At 42.4% G+C, this 23,921-nt stretch overlaps 1 pseudogene; it reads left to right on the forward strand.

Moving 5' to 3' along the window:
* Positions 1 to 245: 245 nt before the first annotated feature.
* Positions 246 to 23,921, forward strand: part of LOC111963945 (voltage-dependent N-type calcium channel subunit alpha-1B-like) — a 95,772-nt pseudogene continuing 72,096 nt past the window's right edge.

Raw genomic sequence — 23,921 nt, forward strand, 5'->3', positions numbered from 1 at the left:
AGTTGGCAGTTTAATTTGGCATGCTTTTCATCACAAATTATTCAGAATGCTGCCCCTACCTACTAGAAGAAGTTAAAGCTCGCCAGTACGAGTGGTGAGCCATCATCAGGAAATTAGCTCATCAAGGTGTCAAGCTCATTGAGGAACTCTCAAGGCACCTGGTGGACTGAATAGATGACAACAATGTTAAGCTTGAGTGGACAGAATGACAGTGACTGCATGGAATTAAATATGAGAGATTGGACATGGCGAGAGAGGAGCGCAAGAGGGGGCAGCAGGTACCCTAGAGGTTAGAGTTTGGACTAGTAACGAAAGGTTGTAAGTATCGAATCCCTTAGCTGACAAGGTAAAAATCTGTCGTTCTGCCCCTGAACAAGGAAGTTAAATCACTGTTCCTAGGCTGTCATTGAAAATAAAAGTAATATATATAAATAATAAGAGAAATCTCCAAACACACCTCCCAGCACTGATTGGTGATTGCCTGGCAGAGGTGAAGAAAACACCCCTACAATACAACGCTCCACAAATTAGCAAGACCGTTACAAGAGCTCTTACACAAATTAGCCTGAAGCTAATCAAGTCCACAACGATAGTCACAATATAGTAAATCCGTCAAGCAGATATTGTACGTTGACCACTGCAAACATTCGAGGACACCTGATAACCTTGCTTTACTTATATGGCTTTGTTTCTCTTTCTCTCTCTGAATGTGTGTGTGTGCATGCGTAGTTCGTGTTTGTGTGTGTGGTGTGTTGTGTGTGTGTGTGTGTGTGTGTGTGTGTGTGTGTTGTGTGTGTGTGTGTGTGTGTGTGTGTGTGTGTGTGTGTGTGTGTGTGTGTGTGTGTGTGGTTGTGTGATGTGTTGCGGCCATTTGATGCCTCGGGGAACACCTGGAACTGGCTCTACTTCATCCCCCTCATCATCATCGGATCCTTCTTCATGCTCAACCTGGTCCTGGGTGTCTTATCAGGGTAAGTCTGACCCAAAAGACACACACACACACACACACACACACAAACAAGCACTCACTCACACTCTCACTCACTCACACACTCTCTCACACCCAATACATACTGTATTCCTACGATTGTAGACATAGGGTCTATAGGGAGGCATGGACTTCACTTAATATACAAACCACCCTTTTTATTAGCTAGGACAGGATGACAACTAAAGCCACGTTCCCCTATACTGAACCACTCTATTGACAGGGTAAGTAGAGGTGGAGGTGTTTGTAGGGATAAAATGTGTGTGTACGTGTGTGTGCTTGTGCTCATGTACAGTGCATTTGGAAAGTATTCAGACCCCTTGACTTTTTCCACAATTTGTTATGTTACAGCCTTATTCTAAAATGTATGACATTGTTTTTCTCCCCTCATCAATATACATACAATAACCAATTATGACAAAGCAAAAACAGATTTTTTGAATAAAAAAAGAAATCTGAAATTTTACAATTTTACAGCGATTACAGTCTTGAGTCTTCTTGGGAATGACGCTACAAGCTTGGCAAATCTGTATTTGGGGAGTTTCTCCCATTCTTCTCRGCAGATCCTCTCAAGATRTGTCAGGTTGGATGGGGAYCGWCACTGCACAGCTGTTTTCAGGTCTCTCCAGAGATGTTKYATCGYGTTCAAGTCCYGGCTCTGGCTGGGCCACTCAAGGGTATTCAGAGACTTGTCCCGAAGCCACTCCTGCGTTGTCTTGGCTGTGTGCTTAGGGCCGTTGTCCTGTTGGAAAGGTGAACCTTCGCCCAAGTCTGAGGTCCTGAGTGCTCCGGAGCAGGTTTTCATCAAGGATCTCTCTGTACTTTGCTCCGTTCATCTTTCCCTCGATCCTGACTAGTCTCCCAGTCCCTGCCGCTGACAAAGCCAGGTTTCCTACAGATGTGACGCTTGGCATTTAAGCCAAAGAGTTCAATCTTGGTTTCATCAGACCAGAGAATCTTGTTTCTCATTGTCTGAGAGTCCTTTAGGTGCCTTTTGGCAAACTACAAGCGGGCTGTCATGTGTATTTTACTGAGGAGTGGCTTCCGTCTGGCCACTCTACCATAAAAGCCTGATTGGTGGAGTGCTGCAGATATAGTTCTCCTTCTGGAAGAAGAGTAACTCTGGAGCTCTGTTAGAGTGACTATCGGGTTCTTGGTCACCTCCCAGACCAAGGCCCTTCTCCCCCGATTGCTCAGTTTGGCAGGGCGGCCAGCTCTAGGAAGAGTCTTGGTAGTTCCAAATTTCTTCTATTTAAGAATGATGGAGGCCATTATGTTCTTGGGGACCTTCAATGCTGCAGACATTTTTTGGTACCCTTCCCCAGATCTGTGCCTTTACACAATCCTGTCTCGGTGCTCTGTGGACAATTCCTTCGACCTCTGCTTGGTTTTTCCTCTGACAAGCAATATCAACTATGGGACCTTATATAGACAGCTCTGTGCCTTTCCAAATCATGTCCAATCAACTGAATATACCAATTCAGTTGTAGAAACATCTCAATGATGATCAATGGAAACAGAATGCACTTGAGCTCAATTTCGAAGTCTCATAGCAAAGCGTCTAAATATTTATGTAWATAAGGTATTTTTATTTTCTATTTTTCTATAAATGTGCAAACATTTCTAAAAACCTCTTTTCACTTTGTCATTATGGGGTATTGTGTGTCGATTGATAAGGAAAAAACATATTAAATCCATTTTAGGAGAAGMCTTTAACATAACAAAATGTGGAAAAAGTCAAGGGGTCTGAATAGTTTCCGAATGCACTGTATACACTCACTGGCCAGTTTGTTAGGCACACCCATCTAGTACCGGGTCCGACATCCATTTGACTCCAGAACAACCTGACTTCTTCGGGGCATTCTACAAGGTGTCGGAAACATTCCACAGCTGACGCAATGGTATCACGCAGTTGCTGCAGATTGGACGATGGTACATTCATGCTGCGAACAGCCCGTTCCATTTCATACCAAAGATGCTCTATTAGGCTGATGTCTGGAGACTGAGCAGGCCACTCAAGTAAACTGAGTTCGCTGTGATGTTCCTGGCGATGTTTTTCCAATTCTCAATTGTCCAGTGTTTGTGATCGGGGGCCCACTGAAGCCACTTATTCTTGTTTTTTGCTGATAGGAGTGGTGTGGTCGTCTGCTGAAATAGCCCATCTATGCCATGGATCAACGAGTTGTGCGTTCTGAGATGCTGTTCTACACATCACTGTTGTACTGCGCCATTATTTGTCTGTTTGTGGCCCTCCTGATAGCTGGCATACTTCTTGCCATTTTCCTTCAACCTCTCATCAACCAGCTGTTTTCCCCTACAGGACTGCCGCTGACTAGATGTTTTTTGTTTGTGGCACCATTCTCGGTAAATCATAGACACTGCGTGACAAGCCCAGGAGGGCGACCATTTCTACAACTAGCTCTCAGTCTTACATTAGCATCAGACATTCATCTATGTTTCTTAAACGTCCAATTTCAAAGTTGTTCCAAAAGTCAAATGTGTGTTTAAAATTAAGTTTAGGGATTAAATCTGAATGGTTATGGTAAGGGTTAAGGTTTGGGATAGGCTTAAAACAAAAATCTCAAAAATAACTTTCTGTCGCTGGATTCGAACATGCTTACACCCATCCACCATTCCCGTCTACAATGCCCTAGCAAAACCAAAATCTACTTGAAGGTAACAGCGCTCGCTGTTGGGGGTTTCTACGTAATCTCCCGACATCCTGAGACATGGACGGACGTCGAATACTGACTTGTATCATGGGTGACCTGGCTGGTTTCTGAGATACTGGATCCGGCATGCCTGGCACCCATGATCATACCACGCTCAAAGGTCGCTTTGGTTGCTTAGGTCACTTGTTTTGCCCATTCTACCATTCAATCGATCCGTAACTGAATGCCTCGATGCCTGTCTGCCTGCTTTATATAGCAAGCCATGGCCACGTGACTCACTGTCTGTAGGAGTGTTCCATTTTCGTGTATATATATATATATATATACAGTGCATTCGAAAAGTATTCAGAGCCCTTCCCTTTTTCCACATTTTGTTACCTTACAGCCTTATTCTAAAATGGATTCAACTATTTTTTTAAATCAATTTACACACAATACCCCGTAAGAACAAAGCAAAAACAGGTTTTAAATGTTTTTGGCACATTTATGAAAAATAAAAAACAGATACCTTATTTACAGAAGTATTCAAAACCTTTTGCTTTGAGACTCGAAATTGAGCTCAGGTGCATCCTGTTTCTATTGATCATCCTTGAGATGTTTCTACAACTTGACTGGAGTCCACCTATGGTAAATTAAATTGATTGGACATGATTTGGAAAGGCACACACCTGTCTATATAAGGTCCCACAGTTGACAATGCATGTCAGAGCATGTCAGTGAAAGATGAATGGAGCAAAGCACAGAGAGATCCTTGATGAAAACCTGCTCCAGAGCACTCAGGAGCTTAGATTGGGGCGAAGGTTCACCTTCCAACAGGACAACGACCCTAAGCACACAGCCAAGACAATGCAGGACTGGCTTCCYGACAAGTCTCTGAATGTCCATGAGTGGCCCAGCCAGAGCCCGGACTTGAACCCGATCAAACATCTCTGGAGAGACCTGAAAATAGCTGTGCAGCAACGCTCCRCATCRAYCCTGACAGAGGTTGAGACAGAAGCTTGTAGCGTCTTACCCAAGAAGACTCYAGGCTGTAATCGCTGCCAAACGTGCTTCAACAAAGTACTGAGTAAAGGGTCTGAATCCTTATGTAAATGTGATATGTTGGTTGTTGTTTTTTAAAATAAATTATCAAACATTTCTAAAAACTTGTTTTTGCTTTGTCATTATTGGTTATTGTGTGTAGATTGATGAGGGGGGGYAAACAATTTAATTCATTTTTGAATGAGGCTGAAACGTAACAAAATGTGGAAAAAGTCAAGGGGTCTAAATATTTCTGAATGCGCTGTATATATATATATATATATATATATATATATATATATATGTGTGTATGTGTGTGTGTGATCCTGTGTCTCCAGTGGAATGGCTGAGCGGAGCCCACTCAGGCTGAAAGCCTGAAAGCCTGAGTGGGCGAGCTTCCCCTTAAAGAGATGTGAATTTACAGGGACAGCAAGCATTACCATAATGAAATGACCCGCCCACCGTTGGAATAGCTGTGTAAATATGGAGAGAGCTGAGGCTCCTCTTTATCTTAATGAAAAGCCTATCGGAATCCACTTCCATCCCCTCCCCAGCAACGCTAAGTCTGGGTCAACATTCACTTTCTTTTGTTGTCTCTTTCCCGCTCTCTCACTGTCTTCTTCCCTGTTTCTCTCTCTCCCTCTTTTAACGCTGTGTGCATTATTCACACACACACATACTAACGTTTTGTCTGAAACATACACACGCTTACGAACACATGCAAACACACACCCACACAGATACACAATGTCTCCCGTCAGCCCTCTGAGGAGACGTCCTGTTGAGAGCATCGTATGTCTGTCATCGTATTTAATGTGTGTTCCTGAAGCAATGATCTCCTATTCAGTGAAGGCTAGCTTCCCCGTGTGTGTGTGTGTGTGTGTGTTGTGTGTTGTGTGTGTGTGGTGTGTGTGTGTGGTGTGGGAGTGTTTGATGTGTGGTGGTGTGAGTGAAGTGTGTGTGCTGCTGCGAGTGCGTAGCAGTAGCGGTCAAATCGACTGAATGCAGTCACCAGTGCGTGCGATGCATGCGTACATACGGTGCGTGCGAAGCGTAAATGCGTTTGTATGGGAGGGTAAACATGCTGCGCGTGAATAACAGAACGTGTATTAACATATCTTTGGGACCAGAGAATATTAAACCAAAAGAGACATTTACCAACAGGGACGTTTTGTTAGTCCCCACGAGGTCAAATGCTATTTCTAGGGTGTTTAGGGTTAGAATTACGTTAAGGGTTAGGGTTAGGAGCTAGGGTTAGTTTTAGGGTTAGGAACTAGGGTTAGCTTTTTAAATGTATTTTAATTTTTAAAAACTTTTATTTATAGAGGTTTTTCTCATTGAGATAACATCTCTTTTCCAAGAGAGACAACTTACATACACTAACAAAACATTAAACAAAACTATAAACACACATACAATACAACAAAAACATTTTACATTTTACGAAAGTTTTAACTAAAAACAGCTGGTCTAAAAACAATTACACTCTTCTATGATATATACATCGATCAAGTGTTTAAACTCCACCAACGAAACTAGACCATCAKATTTTTAAATGTTCAGGAGAGAATTCCAGGACCACGGAGCTGAGTAACTAAAACGATTTCTACCATGACCTGTTCTAATTTTAGGTACTATTAGAAGCAAATGAGAATGGGACCGTAATTTATATTTATTTACCGACCTGACAAAAAAAACAGAGATAAAATGGCATTTTACCCAATATGGCCTTATAAATCAGTGTATACCAGTGTTTAAGCCTACTCAAGGTCAATGACGACCAGCCAACAGCGCTGTAGAGATCACAATGATGTGTTAGACGTGTTAGGTTTATGGTTAAGGWTAGGGTTAAGGTTAGGTTAAAATTATGAGTTAGGGTTAGGTTTAGGTTTAGGGTTAGGGAAAATAGGATTTTGAATGTGTCCCCACGTTAGCTGTAAAAGACTGTCTGTGTGTGTGTGTGACTCAGCACTCTAATGATATCTTTATCCCTCTCTCCTCTCATTTGTTTCTCCATCTCTTCTGTCCTTCATGAACCCAATGACTCTGCCTCAGCCTCCCCCGCTCTGACATTCCCCAGCTTACCACAGTAGAATCTCAGCCATCACTCAAGTGGTTGAGCTAAGTGAGATATGGCATTGTGAAGACACTGGCACACTTGGGGAACATCATAATATGATACTGGTGATACCACATTTATTTTAAATTCTGCATACTGACAGGAAATGCATCTTAACTGAAATGACAATGAAAATAGCTAAAATAGAATTCTGTTGATAGATTAGTCATCACTCTCCCACTCTTCTCTCTTTTCCTCCCTCCCTCCCGTTCTTTATCTTTATCTTTATCTTCCTTTGCCCCTTTCTCTGTCACTGTCTCTCTCTCTGTTTTCCCTGAGTTTTAAAATGGCCTGTGTTTGCCTTTAATCATAAGGGTGTCCCTTGCTCTTCTCTTTGAGCTCAGTGGCCTGTCCCTCCCATTGTCTGACAGTGAAATACACTCCTTTACACACACTGGGACCGTCTCAACAGGATTCGAACAGCCAGTCTGAAGAACAGGGAATAATTCCATGTATATTGTCATTAGTCTAGAAATAACTGGGTTCCTACGGGTAAGTAGAACTTTATCTGGGCCTAAGGAATGAGTTGGTGTGTGCGTAAGTGTGTGCATACGTGCGTGTGTGCATGGGTCCATGTGTGTATTCGTGCATTTTTGTGTGTGTGTGAGCACATTTACATAGTTGTGTAACCCTTTTATCTGTGAGCTGACCTAATCCACACCCACGCTTTAACAGTGAGACACAAGGCTATGTCTTTCTCTTTGTCTGTTTCTCTGTGTGTTTGGCCCTTCAAAGAGCCCTTTCATAACCCTGCTGCATGTGCTGCCCTGGGCTCCTCTACAGTGGGTGTGTGGGCTGTGAGGTGTGTGTGTGTGTGTGTGTGTGTGTGTGGTGGTCTGGTGAACTAAAGCTCTCTGAAGTAAAGGTCACTCCTAGAGAGGAGAGGAATCAAATCAAATCACATTTTATTTGTCATATGCTTTGTAAACAACAGGTTTAGACTAACAGTGAAATGCTTACTTACGGTCCCTTCCCAACAATGCAGAGAGAAAAATATATAAATAATGGAAAAATGATAACACAAGGAATAAATCCACAATGAGTAATTATCCTGTGTATACTCGGTACTGGTATACACAGGATACCAGTACCAAGTCGATGTGCAGCGGTATGAGGTAATTGAGGTAGATACTTTTGTATAAATAGTGTATYTGGAAACCCCTTCAAATMAGTGGATTCTGCTATTTCATCCACACCAATTGCTGCCAGGTGTATAAAATCGAGCACACAGCCATGCAATCTCCATAGACAAACATTGGCATTAGAATGGCCTTACTGAAAAGCTCAGTAACATTCAATGTGGCACCTTCATAGGATGCCACCTTTCCAACAAGTCAGTTTGTAAATCTTCTGCCCTGCTAGAGCTGTCCCGGTCATCTGTAAGTGCTGTTATTGTGAAGTGGAAACATCTAGGAGCAACAATGGCTCAGCGGTGAAGCACGTAAAGCCACAAGATCACTTAATGTTAAAGTTTAAGTTTAAAAGTTTTAACACTGACCAAGTTCCAAACTGCCTCTGGTAGCAACGTCAGCACAATCGGGAGCTTCATAAAATGGGTTTCCATGGCCATGCAGCCGCACACAAGCCTAAGATCACCATGCACAAAGAAAAGCGTTGGCTGAGTGGTGTTAAGCTCGCAGCCATTGGACTCTGGAGCAGGGGAAACGTGTTCTCTGGAGTGATGACTGACGCTTCTCCATCTGGCAGTCCGACGGACAAATCTGGGTTTGTCAGATGCTAGCAGAATGCTGCCTGCCCCAATGCATATTGCCAACTGTAAAGTTTGGTGAAGGAATGTCTTTGGAATGTCTTTGTGTTTTTGTGTTTCACAGACAGTTTTCCCGCCGAAACTCTAACATGATCAAAAGTGGATACTGGAACAATATTTCTAACATAACAATGTGGGGAATGATCAGTGGGGAGCTATAGAAAACTAATGTCATACAGTGGCAAGTATGTGAACAAATACCTGGATTTCTGCATAAATTGGTCATAACATTTGATCTGATCTTCATCTAGGTCACAACAATAGACAAACACAGTTTGCTTAAATAACACACAAACAATTATATGTTTTCATGTCTTTATTGAACACACCGTGTAAACATTCACAGTGCAGGGTGGAAAAGGTATTTGAACCCTTGGATTTAATAACTGGTTGACCCTCTTTTGGCAGCAATAACCTCAACCAAACATTTTCTGTAGTTGCAGATCAGACCTGCACAACGGTCAGGAGGAATTTTGGACCATTCCTCTTTACAAAACTGTTTCAGTTCAGCAATATTATTGGGAAGTCTGGTGTGAACTGCTCTCTTTAGGTCATGCCACTGCATCTCATTCGGGTTGAGGTCAGGACTCTGACTGGGCTTCTCCAGAAGACGTATTTTCTTCTGTTGAAGCCATTCTGTTGTTGATTTACTTCTGTGTTTTGGGTTGTTGTCTTCTTGCATCACCCAACTTCTGTTGAGCTTCTATTAGCGGACATTCTCCTGCAAAATGTTTTGATAAACTTGGGAATTCATTTTTTCGTCGATGATAGCAAGCTGTCCAGGCTCTGAGGCAGCAAAGCAGCCCCAAACCATGATGCTCACTCCACCATACTTTACAGTTGGGATGAGGTTTTGATGTTGGTGTGCTATGCCTTTTTTCTCTACACATAGTGTTGTGTGTTCCTTCCAAACAACTCAACTGTAGTTTCATCTGTCCACAGAATATTTTGCCAGCAGCACTGTGGAACATCCAGGTGCACTTTTGCAAACTTCAGATGTGTAGCAATGTTTTTTTTGGACAGSAGTGGCTTCTTCCGTGGTGTCCTCCCATGAACACCATTCTTGTTTAGTGTTTTACGTATCGTAGACTCGCCAACAGAGATGTTAGCATGTTCCAGAGATTTCTGTAAGTCTTTAGCTGGCACTCTAGGATTCTTCTTAACCTCAACGAGCATTCTGCGCTGTGCTCTTGCAGTCATCTTTGCCACTCCTAGGGAGAGTAGCAACAGTGCTGAACTTTCTCCATTTATAGACAATTTGTCTTACCATGGACTGATGAACATCAAGGCTTTTAGAGATATTTTTGTAACCCTTTCCAGCTTTATGCAAGTCAACAATTCTTAATCTTAGGTCTTCTGAGATCTCTTTTGTTCGAGGCATGGTTCACATCAGGCAATGCTTCTTGTGAGTGTTTTTTATAGGGCAAGGCAGCTCTAACCAACATCTCCAATCTCGTCTCATTGATTGGACTCCAGGTTAGCTGACTCCTGACTCCAATTAGTCATTATCCTGGGGTTCACATACTTTTTTCAACCTACACTGTGAATGTTTAAATTATGTATTCAATATAGACAAGAAAAATACAATAATTTGCGTGATATTAGTTTAAGCACACTGCTTGTCTATAGTTGTGACTTAGATGAAGATCAGATCAAATTTGATGACCAATTTATGCAGAAATCCAGGTATTTCCAAAGGGTTCACATACTTTTTCTCGCCACTGTATTGGTTTTAATTGTGTGATGTCATAAAAAATTGTATGGACGAAATACTGTAACTTGGAAAGTATATCCCCTTTATCTGTCAAGTTTCCATCCAATCCGTTGTGCATATAAAAAACAATGAAAGTATTTTTGTTAAGATATGAATGTGATTTTAGGAGGAATTAGAGAATCTATCTCCTATAAACTGTTCATTGTAAGTAGCCACTCCCTGAATGAGGTCAGAGAGCGTGTCAGACTGACGGAACAATCCCCTTTTGACGAGAGTGCATAAAAAGCATTGCCAACGAAATTAACATTAGACCAGGAAACATGAGGCGGTAGATACATGTTTGAAAGGGTTGTAACTTTGAACCTCAACAGTAGGTGAAGAAATAAACTCACCTTATTTTAGACCAGAGAGACGGCGAGCTGCAGCTCATGTCCATCGTGGTCCGAACCCTGAATACCAACACGAAGAGGAAGAAGTGACAAACTCCCCTCTCAGACAATCACTGGTACAGCTGATTAACAGTAAAATGTCTCGCTCTTCAAACCATGCTACTACCCAAATCACTGTAGTACGCTACTTTCATCACCCCACTGGAACCATCGGCGCAGCTGGCTAGCTTATCTTCAAATAGCAGCTTTTGGAGTAAATGGATCAGAATGAACTCTGTAGTTCTGTTCAGGACTACACAACYATCAAAGGCACCCACACGTAAATACATTCATGATTTCTTATTCATAACAGGCGTGGTTCGTGTGCAAACTATATGATTCATGTGAGAATAGTTCTGAAATGTATCGACGATAATTGTTTTTTTCTCCCTCTCCATGTCGTGGTGTGAAGCCAACATATTGTAAAAGTCCGCTTGGGACCTTTGTRTCATGTATTAAGTGTGTATGTTATCCTGTTGTRATTTTGTTAGTTAGTAAATAAAATAATTAAACCAATTGGTGTAGTACTGAATCATGAGTAAGACTGAGGTTTTTGCAGATGCATGAGGTTACGACTGTTCAGAATGATGATATGATAAGAGGTAATGATTAATATGTTGACTGTTTTATGGATGTGATAGGTAAAGACCTTTAGAGTTTAATTCGGGAGATGGTAACTCTTTAAAAACTTCTTCAGGATTGGTGGATCCCCTGTGGGACGGTTGAGCTAATGTAGGCTAATGCGATTAGCATGAGGTTGTAAGTAACAATAACATTTCCCAGGACATAGACATATCTGATAAGCTTAAATTCTTGTTAATCTAACTGCACTGTCCAATTTACAGTAGCTATTACAGTGAAGGAATACCATGCTATTGTTTGAGGAGAGTGCACAGTTTTGAACATGAAAAGTTATTAATAAACAAATTAGGTACATTTGGGCAGTCTTGATACAACATGTTGAACAGAAATGCAATGGTTCATTGGATCAGACTAAAACTTTGCACATACACTGCTGCCATCTAGTGGCCAATATCTAAATCTGACTTCAGTGAGTTCAAGACAACTGGGAACTCAGAAAAAAAACGAGCTCTGATTGGGAAAAAACATTTTGAACATCCAACTCGGAATTGCAAAGCGGGAACTCTGGCCTCTTTCTAGAGCGCCGACCTGAAGATCACTGACATCATCATGATTCATCATGAAATGTAAATGTAAATGTAAATGTAYATGATTCAACCTTGTTTTTTTCCAAAATTCCCAGTTGCACCATAAATCCAGAGAATGCCAAACTTTGTTGACAAAGTTTGGCATTCGCGCCACCTTCCTGTTCAAGTGAGCACAGCACAACAAGGTGTCCAAAATGTATTGTATGATGCTGCATAAATTATGTAATTTGCCAGGGAGATATGTATACTGTAGCTAAGAAAGTAATACTAGGTGTATGTTGTGTAGTAAGCTGTTAGTAGCCCATGTGCTTCACCCAAATAATTTGTTCCCTTTTCTCCCTCTTAATTTTGCTTAATGTTCTGACTCGATGGTGCACATGTAGCCAATAGCCTGTTTTAGAGAAATGTAGTCTTCAAATATTGTAAGAGTGTCACGTTCCTGACCTGTTTTCTGTTGTTTTGTATGTGTGTGATGGTCAGGGCGTGAGTTTTGGGTGGGCAGTCTATGTTTGCTGTTTCTATGTTGGTTTTGGGTTGCCTGGTATGGCTCTTAATTAGAGGCAGGTGTTTTGCGTTTTCCTCTAATTGAGAGTCATATTAAGGTAGGTTGTTCTCACTGTTTGTTTGTGGGTGATTGTCTTCCGTGTCTGTGTCTGCGTACCACACGGGACTGTAGCGTTTGTTCGTTCGTTTGTTATAGTCTGTACCTGTTCCTAAGTGCTTCGTGTTTTATGTAAGTACTCATGGTGTAGGTCAGTCTACATTCGTTTTTTGTTATTTTGTAATCCTTCCCAGTATTTGTTTTCGTGTCTCGTCGATTGATTTAATAAATCATTATGTATTCAAAACCCGCTGCATTTTGGTCGAATCACTACTCCTCCTCTTCGTATGAAGAGGAGGAGGAACACCGTTACAAAGAGCTTTCATTGTCTGCTTATATGCCCCCAGTATTTATCCTACGGTTCTGACTTGGTGTACAAGCAGAATACTGTAAGAACGGCCCATTTTCTGAATTCTGTCGCTGTACATTACACAAGTGCTGAACAAATAGTTATATTGACCATGTCCGTCCTAGCTCGCTCATTAATGTCTTAATTGAAATTTCGGATTGCCTCTTATCCGCACGTTGTCTACTTATGCCATAGTTTGTACATCTCAATTGTCAGTAGAAACCAGATTTGTTTAAGCAAGTCAGCCATATTAGCAATGTTTTTTTTTAAGGCAGGAAATTAGGCTTAATGATGTGTTTCGCTGCCAGACAAGGCTCTGCTGATATCCAGGCGTAGCAGTGGTAAGGTGTTGGGACTGCTGTTGGGACTCTGCTGTTGGGACAGCTTTATGTAGGCCCTAACAGTTTGTGGGCATCGTTTGTAATGCTTGTTTAGTGTTGTGTTGTGTTGTGTAGTGGCTTTGCTGGCATGCATCTAAAAACATATTTTTTTAGTTTGCCCCACCAACATTTACATGCTTAAATCGCCACTGGTCAGCTGTTGTGGTAGATCAACAACAACCCAAGTGCTGGAAAAAAGTTGTTTGCTAGGGATGTCCAGAATATTTTGGTGTCTCATTCGTTACTCCGGTGAAGACAGTTGTGCCTGGATCCACGTTGGATCTAATATCACTAGCGAATTGAGGTTAAAAATGTGTTGTTGTCTGCTTGATTTACAGCAGAGTCTCGTTAGATTTAACAGAGAAAGCGTCAAGGTAATGTGTTAATGTTTTCATATGTTTTTGTGCCTAGGATTGGACTCCGAGTCTACTGTGCGCAATTGTGTAGGATAGACTATTGTGCCAATGCTATTCCAGTACATTATTCTGGATATAATGACAAACAATTACATAGCCTACTGGGCTTATTCACAATATTATCTGGTAATGAAATAACATGACACATACATTTTGTTTTCCATGTTACACCTCCAAAGAAAAATACAAGGGGCTTGAAGTAGCCAACTTTAACTTGATTTTGGAGCTCAGAAATTCAAGTAGGACTACTGGAATAGGCCTACCTTGAAAATGTGACATTTGCTGCTTGAAAAATCCTTGTGATTATTGTAGCGAATGTATAAGTTACCCTGCTCCCCTATACGTATCTGTGATTTCATTTTTGATCAGTTTTTGTGAGTGATGTTGCCACTTTAGTTTGTTTCCTGCCACTTCAATTGAAGGGTGTTGATTGTGCTACTCTGTTGCGGTAAAACCACGTGGTTATTACGGCGGACGACAATGTCTTGTTTTGAATGCTTTGTACAAAATAATAATATGCAGTATGACAGGATATTTCTTAATCTAGCTCTTTATTAGCTATATATATATTAGCTATACGTGCCATGTTCACGTGGCTCATACCATGATCAACTGACCATGACCTCACCACCTGGGTGGTCTTAACCAATCATAGCGCAGTATGATACGGCGGCAAAAAATGCATCCAATTACAATTCAGTATGTTTACACATATGAATATTACAGACAACAGCTAATGTTAGCTTAAACTTGGTTTTCCGTACAAATCCTTCCATTAAAAAAGGAACCTGGTTTTTGGTCACTTTCACATTATGAAAACAGTGATGGTGAGATTACTGCTACCGCTATTCATGGATTTATTATGTGTGCCTGCGTTGGCCACATTGGCTACAGAAAGATTGCCATGCCTGCATCCAATGTCCACATTATTCTCACATATTTTAGACCGTAATAATAATTTGATTATCAATGCATTGTCAAGGTCTAAAACATGAATTATTCTAAAAGTGGCAATGGCCTACTTTTTCTTTTACACTTTTTTTCATGCTTTTTGTGGGGATGGAGGGGTTCTATATTAGGCCTTATGTAAAATTATTTAAATTATACAATTGTATAACATGAGGTCCCTGAAAATTACAAATAAGTGTGTGAAAAAGTCCTTGAATTTGACTTGCCAATGTCTGTATGAACTCCACTTAAAATATGTATAGTCCTAGGTCTATGGTATTGTATAGATGGAGTTATGGGTCAATTTAGCATATATTCACTTCTATTATTCCTTTAAGTACACATGGGGAAATGTTGATCCCAATGTCACACATTGGCCCCATTATTTATTGAATGACCGGGCAAAAAMGGTCAGTGCAGATAGTCAGGGTAGCTATTGGTTAACTATTTAGCAGTCTTATGGCTTGGGGGAAGAAGCTGTTCAGGGTCCTGTTGATTCCAGACTTGGTGCATCGGTGCCGCTTGCCGTGCAGTAGCAGAGAGAACAGTCTATGACTTGGGTGGCTGGAGTCTTTGACAATTTMTAGGACCTTCCTCTGACACCACCTGGTATAGAGGTCCTGGATGGTGGGGAGCTTGGACCTAGTGATGTACTGYGCCGTACGCACTACCCTATGTAGCGCCTAGCTGTCYGATGCCAAGCAGTTGCCATACCAAGCGGTGATACAGCCAGTCAAGATGCRCTCAATGGTGCAGCTGTAGAACTATTAGAGGATCTGAGGGCCCATGACACATCTTTTCAGCCTCCTGAGGGGGAAGAGGCATTGTCGTGCCTTCTTCACGACTGTGTTGGTGTGTGTGGACCATGTTAATTCCTTAATGATGTGGACACCGAGGAACTTGAAYCTCTCGACCTGCTCATCTACAGGCCCATCGATGTGGATGGAGTGGAACACAGAAATGAACCTGTGCATTAACATGTCAGTTTAAAGTGTGTGTGTCTGTGTGCGTGCTTCTGTGCGTGTGTGTGTGCGTGTGTGTTCACAGGGAGTTTGCCAAAGAGAGAGAGCGTGTGGAGAAGAGGCAGGACTTTCTGAAGCTGCGCCGACAGCAGCAGATAGAGAGAGAGCTGACGGGGTACCTGGAGTGGATATGCAAGGCAGGTCAGGCTCACCTCCACTTCTTCAAAAGAATACAATATGTTGATTAAATTGTTGACTTAGTCTTACCTGACACTTCGTTATCATTTGTCACCAATTAGTAACAACACAATATTTCAAAATTTTGTGGTGTGGTGCTGATTGTGCTAGTCTCTCTGCGTGTGCGTTTGTGTGTTGTTACTAGGTGTTACTATACACTGAGTGTYCAAAACATTAAGAACACCTGCTCTTTCTGTGACAGACTGAGCAGGTGAATCCAGGTGAAAGCTACAGTATGATCCTTTATGGATGTCGCCTATTAAATCCACTTCAATCAGTGTGGATGAAGGGAAGGAGACAAGTTAGAGAAGGAGTTTTAAGCCTTGAGACATGGATTGCYTATGTGTGCCATTCAGAGGATGAATGGGCAKGACAGAAGARTGAAGTGCCTTTGAACCGGGTATGGAACGTTTTGTTTTTTACGCTGCTGGGTTTTTCACACTCAACAGTTTCCCGTGTGTATCAAGAATGGTCCACCACCCAAAGGACATCCAGCCAACTTGACACAACTGTGGGAAGCTTTTGAGGCAACATGGGCCAGCATCCCTGTGGAATGCTTTAGACACTTTGTAGAGTCCATGACCCGACAAATTGAGACTGTTCTGAGGGCAAAAGTGGGGGYGATGCAACTCAGTATTAGGAAGGTGTTCATKATGTTTGATTTACTCAGTTTATGTTGTTAGGATGGTGGCAGGTATTCACAGGTATGTACAGTTGGTGTGTGTATGTGTGTGTATGTGCAATTGTGTGTTTCCTTTGTGCGCGCTTGTGTGTGCGTGTCGTGGTGTATAACCCTGTCCTCTCCTGTTCCAGAGGAGGTGCTGCTGGCGGAGGAGGATGAGAACGCGGAGGAGAAGTCCCCTCTGGACGGTGCGTGGTACAAGAGGAAACAGAACCTCCCAGGTGAAAAGAGGGCTGGAGGTCTAAACTGTGGCCTGCTTTACCATGGTACCCTACTGGGCTACCATGGTACCCTACTGGGCTACCATGGTACCCTACTGGGCTACCATGGTACCCTACTGGGCTACCATGGTACCCTACTGGGCTACCATGGTACCCTACTGGGCTACCATGGTACCCTACTGGGCTACCATGGTACCTTATGGTAAAAAAGGCACAGTCAGGTATGATTCACAATTTCCATGAACTGGCCTCGCCCTCCATTTTCAGATCCTGACGATTTTGCACCATGTCTTTCTGTGGTGTATAAATCGCTCAATTCGATTCATGCCATATTCAGGGTTCCATGAATGTGGTCTGGTTCTCTTTCACCTGGGTTATAGGGTTTGATACACTGTTACAATGTGATAGAGTATCAGTGAGTGATTACMAAGGTCCAGGAAGACTGCTGTAATGAGATGCTTGTCTCATTCTGGTGTCTGCTGTCCCTTCACTAAATCTTGTTTGTCAGTCTTTTCTCTCTCTATTTGCTCTCTCTCTCTCTCACTCACTCTCTCTGTCTGTCTGTGTCTTTCTACCCCATATTTCTCATGCTCTCCCTCTATTTCCCTTCACTCTTCTTGTTCTCGCTATCTCTCGCTCTCGCTCTCGCTCTCGCTCTCGCTCTCGCTCTCTCTCTCTCTCTAATCTTTTCCTCTCTTTCTCCCCCTCTCTCTCTCTCTTCTCTTCCACTCCCTTTTTCCTCTTCTGTGTCATGGGCGGTTATCTTCTTGTTCTCTCTATTTCCCTTCTCTCTCTCTCTCTCTCTCTCTCTCTCTTCTCTTATTCTTTCCTCTTCTCTCCGACATGGGCGGTTCTTTCTGCTCCAGCTGGAGTGCAGTCATGTCCCTGCTGTCGCTCCACCCAGCCCCCTATAGCCTTATGTTGTGATAGGCCCATAATCTCATACAATTAGGTCTGGTGTGGGAGCCAGGGTTAATTAGGGGGATTTAGAGGGATGTCTTGATTGGATTAGGAGTTGTAACAATAACAACGCGCGCTCGCACACACACACCACACATACACACACACACACACACACACACACACACACCACACACACACACAACACACACACCACACACACACACACACACAACACACACACACACAACACACACACACACACACACACCACACACACACAATCATGCAAAATGGTTACACGACACAGACACACACACACACACACTTCTCAGGTTAGATGACAGTACCGCTTGTCTAAATGGCAGTACCTGCCTTCTTTCATTTAATAAATGAGTTACATGCTGGGGATTAAAACGATTGAGCTCACTGCCAGAGAAATGCCACTCAATGTGTTGTTAGAGCTGAAAATTTCAATTTGACTAAATGATGTTGAATGGCAGGTGAGGGCATTGGCCAGAATGCCAAACATTTCTGACAGAGTGATGATAGCTTAAAGGGATGGAGAGAAATGAAAGGATGGATTTATAGGAGAAGATACAAATGTTGGAGCATTCTCCATCTGTCCATCGTTCCACGAAACACAGTATCAGTTCTCTCTGTTTCACAATCCACTCATAACTCTCCAGATTATTGAGCTACTGCTCCGATCCTCATTCACAGAGAACATAAGCAGAGCTGGTTTTGCCTCAGAGCAGAGCATTGAGGAGGACCTCTAAATTCTAGAAGGGCTGTAAGTCTAAGAAAAGCCCCGTCTTTTGTGACATTGAAGGTCACGTGATGATCACATTCATGCGCGGCTGTTTTCCATTCCAAGGCTGCATGAATMGAAGCGGAAGGCAGAATTGGAGAATGAAAAATGTGATTGATGCCCACTATTCATAGCATCCAACTAGCTCACACAGGGGGGCTGTGTGTGTATGCGCATGCACACGTGTTTGTGCGTGTGCGTGCGTGCCTGCACGTATTTGTGTATGTGTGTGTACATATCCTTACTCCTGCCTCTCTGCTGTGCTGTGTGTGTGCAGTGTTGAAACGAGGCAAGGTCAAGAAGAGTAAGAATGACCTGATCGGTGCTGAGGAGGGAGAGGATCACTTTACTGACATGTCCTCTGTCGGTAAGACTCAACCGTCCTGTACTCTTATCTGACTGACCAGACTCAACTGTCTGACTGACCCAGGGTTGCCATGTCTGCGGTTMTCTTGCCAAATTGGGCTACTTTGAAAACCGATGTCGCGGGTGAAAATCTATTGGTCGTGGGTTGTGGGTTTATGGGCTACTTCTAAATTGTACCGCGACCGCCATGCCATTTCTCTTCAAAAATATATGTATATATTTCACTGGGACCAGCTGCTGCTGATTATCAGGCAGTGAGCAGGCTGTTACTGAGTGAGTGAGTGAGTGAGTGAGTGAGTGAGTGAGTGAGTGAGTGAGTGAGTGAGTGAGTGAGTGAGTGAGTGAGTGAGATTGAGTGGTGGGGAGGCTGGAGGGGTGTGTGTGTGTGTGTGTGTGTGTGTGTGTGTGTGTGTGGTGTGTGTGTGTGTGTGTGTGTGTGTGTGTGTGTGGTGTGTGTGTGTGTGTTGTGTGTGTGTGTGTGTGTGTGTGTGTGTGTGTGTGTGTGTGTGTGTGTGTGTGTGTGTGTTTTGAGAGCACTGGTTGAGAGAGCGCTGCAGCAGGCAGCTGAGTCACTCACGGAGAAAAAGCAGCATGCACACAGGTCATGACACCTTTTTACCAGTTGTATGTAGGCTATTTAGATTGTCATTATGGAGACACCTATTTCCACCCCTTTTCCTTAAAACATATTAACACGCTAGAACTGATATAATGATGACAAGCACTGGAAAACAACTTTAGGCGCACTAGAACGCTTTAGATAAATTCGCTCAGAGGTGGTTTCAAATCAAATGTAATTTATCACATGCTCACTTACAAGCCCTAAATCAACAATGCAGTGTAAAGAAAATACTGCATTCTAATGTCGACTTTTGAAACCTGTATCAAGCAAAGGGTTTCACACATGCTCAGTTCTTGGGTCTCGAGCGCGGCGAGAGTGGACATTTGAAATGGAAGTTATGGAACTCCCTTGGGTGCTTCTGTTATGGGAAAAAGTTCACAATGATACTGACATTAAATGTGGAGAATGATACATTTGCATCTGTTGGCCATCAAGTAGGCTYTTCATTTCAATGCCATTGRAGGCTATTGTAATCGACCATTTGATACAATAAATATGCTGAAATGGAGTCATTGCAAAMCAAGTTGTGCTACTTGTGTAGCCTACCTGGAGCTAGAAAACGGATTTAATAACRAGSCTWTAACTTCAGTTTGTTGTTGTAGCCTTGTGTTGTTATGCAATTATTATTAAATTGGAGGTTATCAATTGTGATCATYATCACAGCTCTACCACAAATGTATCATTCTCCACATCTAATGTCAGTTTCACTGTGGACTTTTCCCTGAAATGAGATGGCCTATCAGGGGCTATATGCAACCTGCATCTATCTCAGCAAACCATGGCAAAGTTGAATTGCAATTATAAACCCAGATTTTAGTCAGTAGCCTATTCCTATTGAAATAAACAGTCAATCTCAGAAATAGGCCAGTTATAACGGTTRGTCGYCTTTAAKATTTGGCACATAATAACAGCACAATTGCCAGAAAATAGCCCAATATTCGTTTTTTAAATTTCGTCCAAGTATTTCTTGCACAGCGATTTCAAGATCCTCTGTCCAACTTTCATCACTTATCCTGTCGGATTTATCTATGGGTATGCACATGCACAAAAGGGAATGCTGATTGGTTGAAAGCCATGGGATATCAGACTGTGTACCACGGGTATGACCAGAAAAATTATTTTATTGTTCTATTTATGTTGGTAACCAGTTTATAATAGCAGTAAGGCACCTCAGGGATTTGTGGTATATGGCCAATATAACACGGATAAGGCCTGTGTCCAAAGAACAGCACTTGGTCGTGGTATATAGGCTATATACCACACCTATATACCACACCTATATACCACACCTGCTATGATTATTGCTTAATCATAGCAGTCAAAACAAGTTAAATCGACATCCATTGATGGGATATTATCTGGGGGGATCAATAAGGGCAAATTCTCTTTTCTCTTGTGACATATTCTTAAGCTCACAATAATTATTATTTTGATGGAAAACCTAATTTTGCTTCTTAGCCTACATCGTTACAAATTACGCTGATATTCCTTCTTAATTCGCTRGATAACATTATAGAAAAAGGGTTTATTGGATAAATGTGGCAACTTTTCTGTGGCTGGGTTTTGATAGGTCATTAGGCTAGAAAATTTAGCTTGACCTGGCAACCCAGGACTGACCCCAACCTTCACCTTTGACCTTATCTGACTGACTCAACCTCCCAGTTTTTGTAGGGAAGGCTGACCCTTGACCTTTTACGTAATAACTTCTTGAGCTTGTCCTTACAGCTTGCACCTTATCTAGGCTGTTGGTAATATGTCTCATTTTCARTCTCTGCTGACCTGTGGCCTATTCAAATGTTTTCCTATCCTCATGTGTTGTTCTAATGTCTCAATGTATTTTACTGTTTTCTCTGGTATGTAACACAAACTAACAACTCTTGTTATACAAGGAATTTTTTTTTTTAAGATTTTGCTTGTTTTACTGATTCATTGTAGCATGTCACAGAGGGAAAATCGGTGTAATTAACTTTTCTTATTATACTGTAAAATTCCTCCAGCATATTGGAATTAGAGTTCAATTCATTTAATTATTTAAGTTCAGTTCGCTGCACAGAAAAAAATATGTAATTGCTTGGCTTTGGGGGAAATTCTCCTAAGCATGATAACTGAAACCATTTGAGTGCATTCATATTAACGGAACCAGCTGGATTCCTCTCCTGACAACCTCCTGTGGCTYTTTTCCATCTAAATGACTGTCATGGGGATACATGCATTATTACGCAGTCAAATCTAACATTTCACTTGTTCTTATTCTAGTCTCAAGATCTGATTTCACTCCCATTGAGGCAGATTACACCCTTGAAATGCAAAACACGTATCTTTTCAGAGTGGAAAGTTCCAGTTATTTTATAGCTTCTTCTTCCTTCTGATTCTTTAGATACTTTTGCCATAGCCATTTTAGTCTTCGACTTTTTAGTCTTAGCCGTGTAGTTCTTTAATTAGCAAAGACGCTGGGATTTATTCAGGTGGAATGTAGAGGTGGAGTCTAAGTATGGAGCTTCTGGGTTTGATTACAGCCTGAAATAGCCGGAATATTCTTGTACGTTCCGCCTCTGACCTCACTCTTTTACCTACTTCCCCTTAGCTCCCCCTGGCTCACCGTTTGGCCGGGCCAGCGTGAAGAGCATTAAGCTGGACAGCTCGTCCTACTTCCGCCGCAAGGAGAGGAGAATGCGTTTCTTCATCCGTCGCATGGTCAAAGCCCAGAGCTTCTACTGGACAGTCCTTTGCCTGGTGGGGCTCAACACACTGTGTGTGGCCATCGTCCACTATGACCAACCTGAGTGGCTCACCACTGCCCTGTGTAAGTCACTCACACGTGTATGTGCATGTAGTCAGTAGGCACACACACACACAGAAGCATACACACACACGCGCACACTTACATTCACTATCGAATGGATGATTARCGGTAGGTGCCGAATTAAATCAATAATGGCCTTCCATGTGTTCCCCATCCCTCTGGAACCCCAGACCTGGCAGAGTTTGTGTTCCTGGGTCTGTTCCTATCTGAGATGAGCCTGAAGATGTACGGCCTGGGAGCCAGGAACTACTTCCATTCCTCTTTCAACTGCTTRGACTTTGGTGTAAGTCACCATAAATGCTTTTGGAATAACTTGAAGAGCTAATTATTCTCTATTTCAGATGCTAACTTAACCTGACTTACATGGCCACTGGATCCATTTTTTTATATGAGAATGAAAATGTTGAATTGATTCATTGACAGTGACAGTGATCTGCTGTCCGAGTAGCAAGTAGTAGCTACTTTGTTACAGTAGTTCTTTCCCCTTTTCTCCTCTCCTCTTTTCTCCTCTCCTCCTCTTTTCTCCTCTCCTCCTCTTTTCTCCTCTCCTCTTTTCTCCTCTCCTCTTTTCTCCTCTCCTCGTGTCCACAGGTGATAATAGGGAGTATACTTGAGGTGGTGTGGTCGATGATCAAACCAGGGGCATCCTACGGCATTAGTGTACTGAGGGCTCTTCGTCTGCTCAGGTTGTTCAAGTTTACCAAGTGAGTGAACACGCATTTGAGTCCACACATAGGCTGACACACGCTTGCACTCACTTCCTGTACACTCATACAGGATATCAACATGCATTCAGAATCAACAATAAGCATATATTTTTCCTCAGAGCAAGGTCTGGCGTTGTCCCACTCTGTCAGTGTACAATCCTATTAACCTTTTACTWTAGTGGGCTAAATCAGGGTCACACAGTGTTTCTTGGTAGTCTCAAACAAATKTACTTTGAAACCAAAGTGTACACCTCACACACATGGTTATGGGCTTAAAAACAGAAGARTCCTGTACCATATCAGATATAGAGTTGAAAGGTATTCAATTTAGAGTTTGAATCCCAATATTACACTTTATATTCARCACAGAAAAAATGACAAAAAAAGTTGATTAATTCTGAAATTCTGAAAACTATTAATAACATTCCACCCATGAGGACACTAGGTTATTTGACTGCAGGAAAAGGCTACTGTTAGGTAGCAGTCATTTTATWCTCACTAGATTAGTAATCTTGTGATTCACATCAATATAGGACATATTTTCTCCCTGCCCATTCACTATCGCCCTCTCTCTCTCTTTCTCTCTCTCTTTCTCTGTCTCTCTCTTTCTATTTCTCTCTCTTTCTCTTCTTCCTTTCTCTTCTCTCTGTTTTCCCCAGGTACTGGAACTCCCTGAGGAACCTGGTGGTGTCTCTGCTCAACTCCATGAAGTCCATTATCAGCTTGCTCTTCCTCCTCTTCCTCTTCATTGTGGTCTTTGCTCTGCTGGGCATGCAGCTTTTTGGAGGACAGTGAGTATTCCCTCCACACTCCTCCATGGAACCTGACCCTTGGCCCCTAACTTTTCACCACTGACTCCTCTCTGGTCCTGTTTCCTAATCTCCCTCCACAACACACACAGATACTCTCTCTCTCTCTCTCTCTCTCTCTCTCTCTCGCTCTCTCGCTCTCTCGCTCGCTCGCTCTCGCTCTCGCTCTCGCTCTCGCTCTCGCTCTCTCTCTCACCTCCTACCTCTAACCGTCCCCTAGTCCCTCCCC

Source organism: Salvelinus sp. IW2-2015, linkage group LG5 (assembly GCF_002910315.2).
Source record: "Salvelinus sp. IW2-2015 linkage group LG5, ASM291031v2, whole genome shotgun sequence".
In the NCBI taxonomy this organism is placed as follows: domain Eukaryota; kingdom Metazoa; phylum Chordata; class Actinopteri; order Salmoniformes; family Salmonidae; genus Salvelinus; species Salvelinus sp. IW2-2015.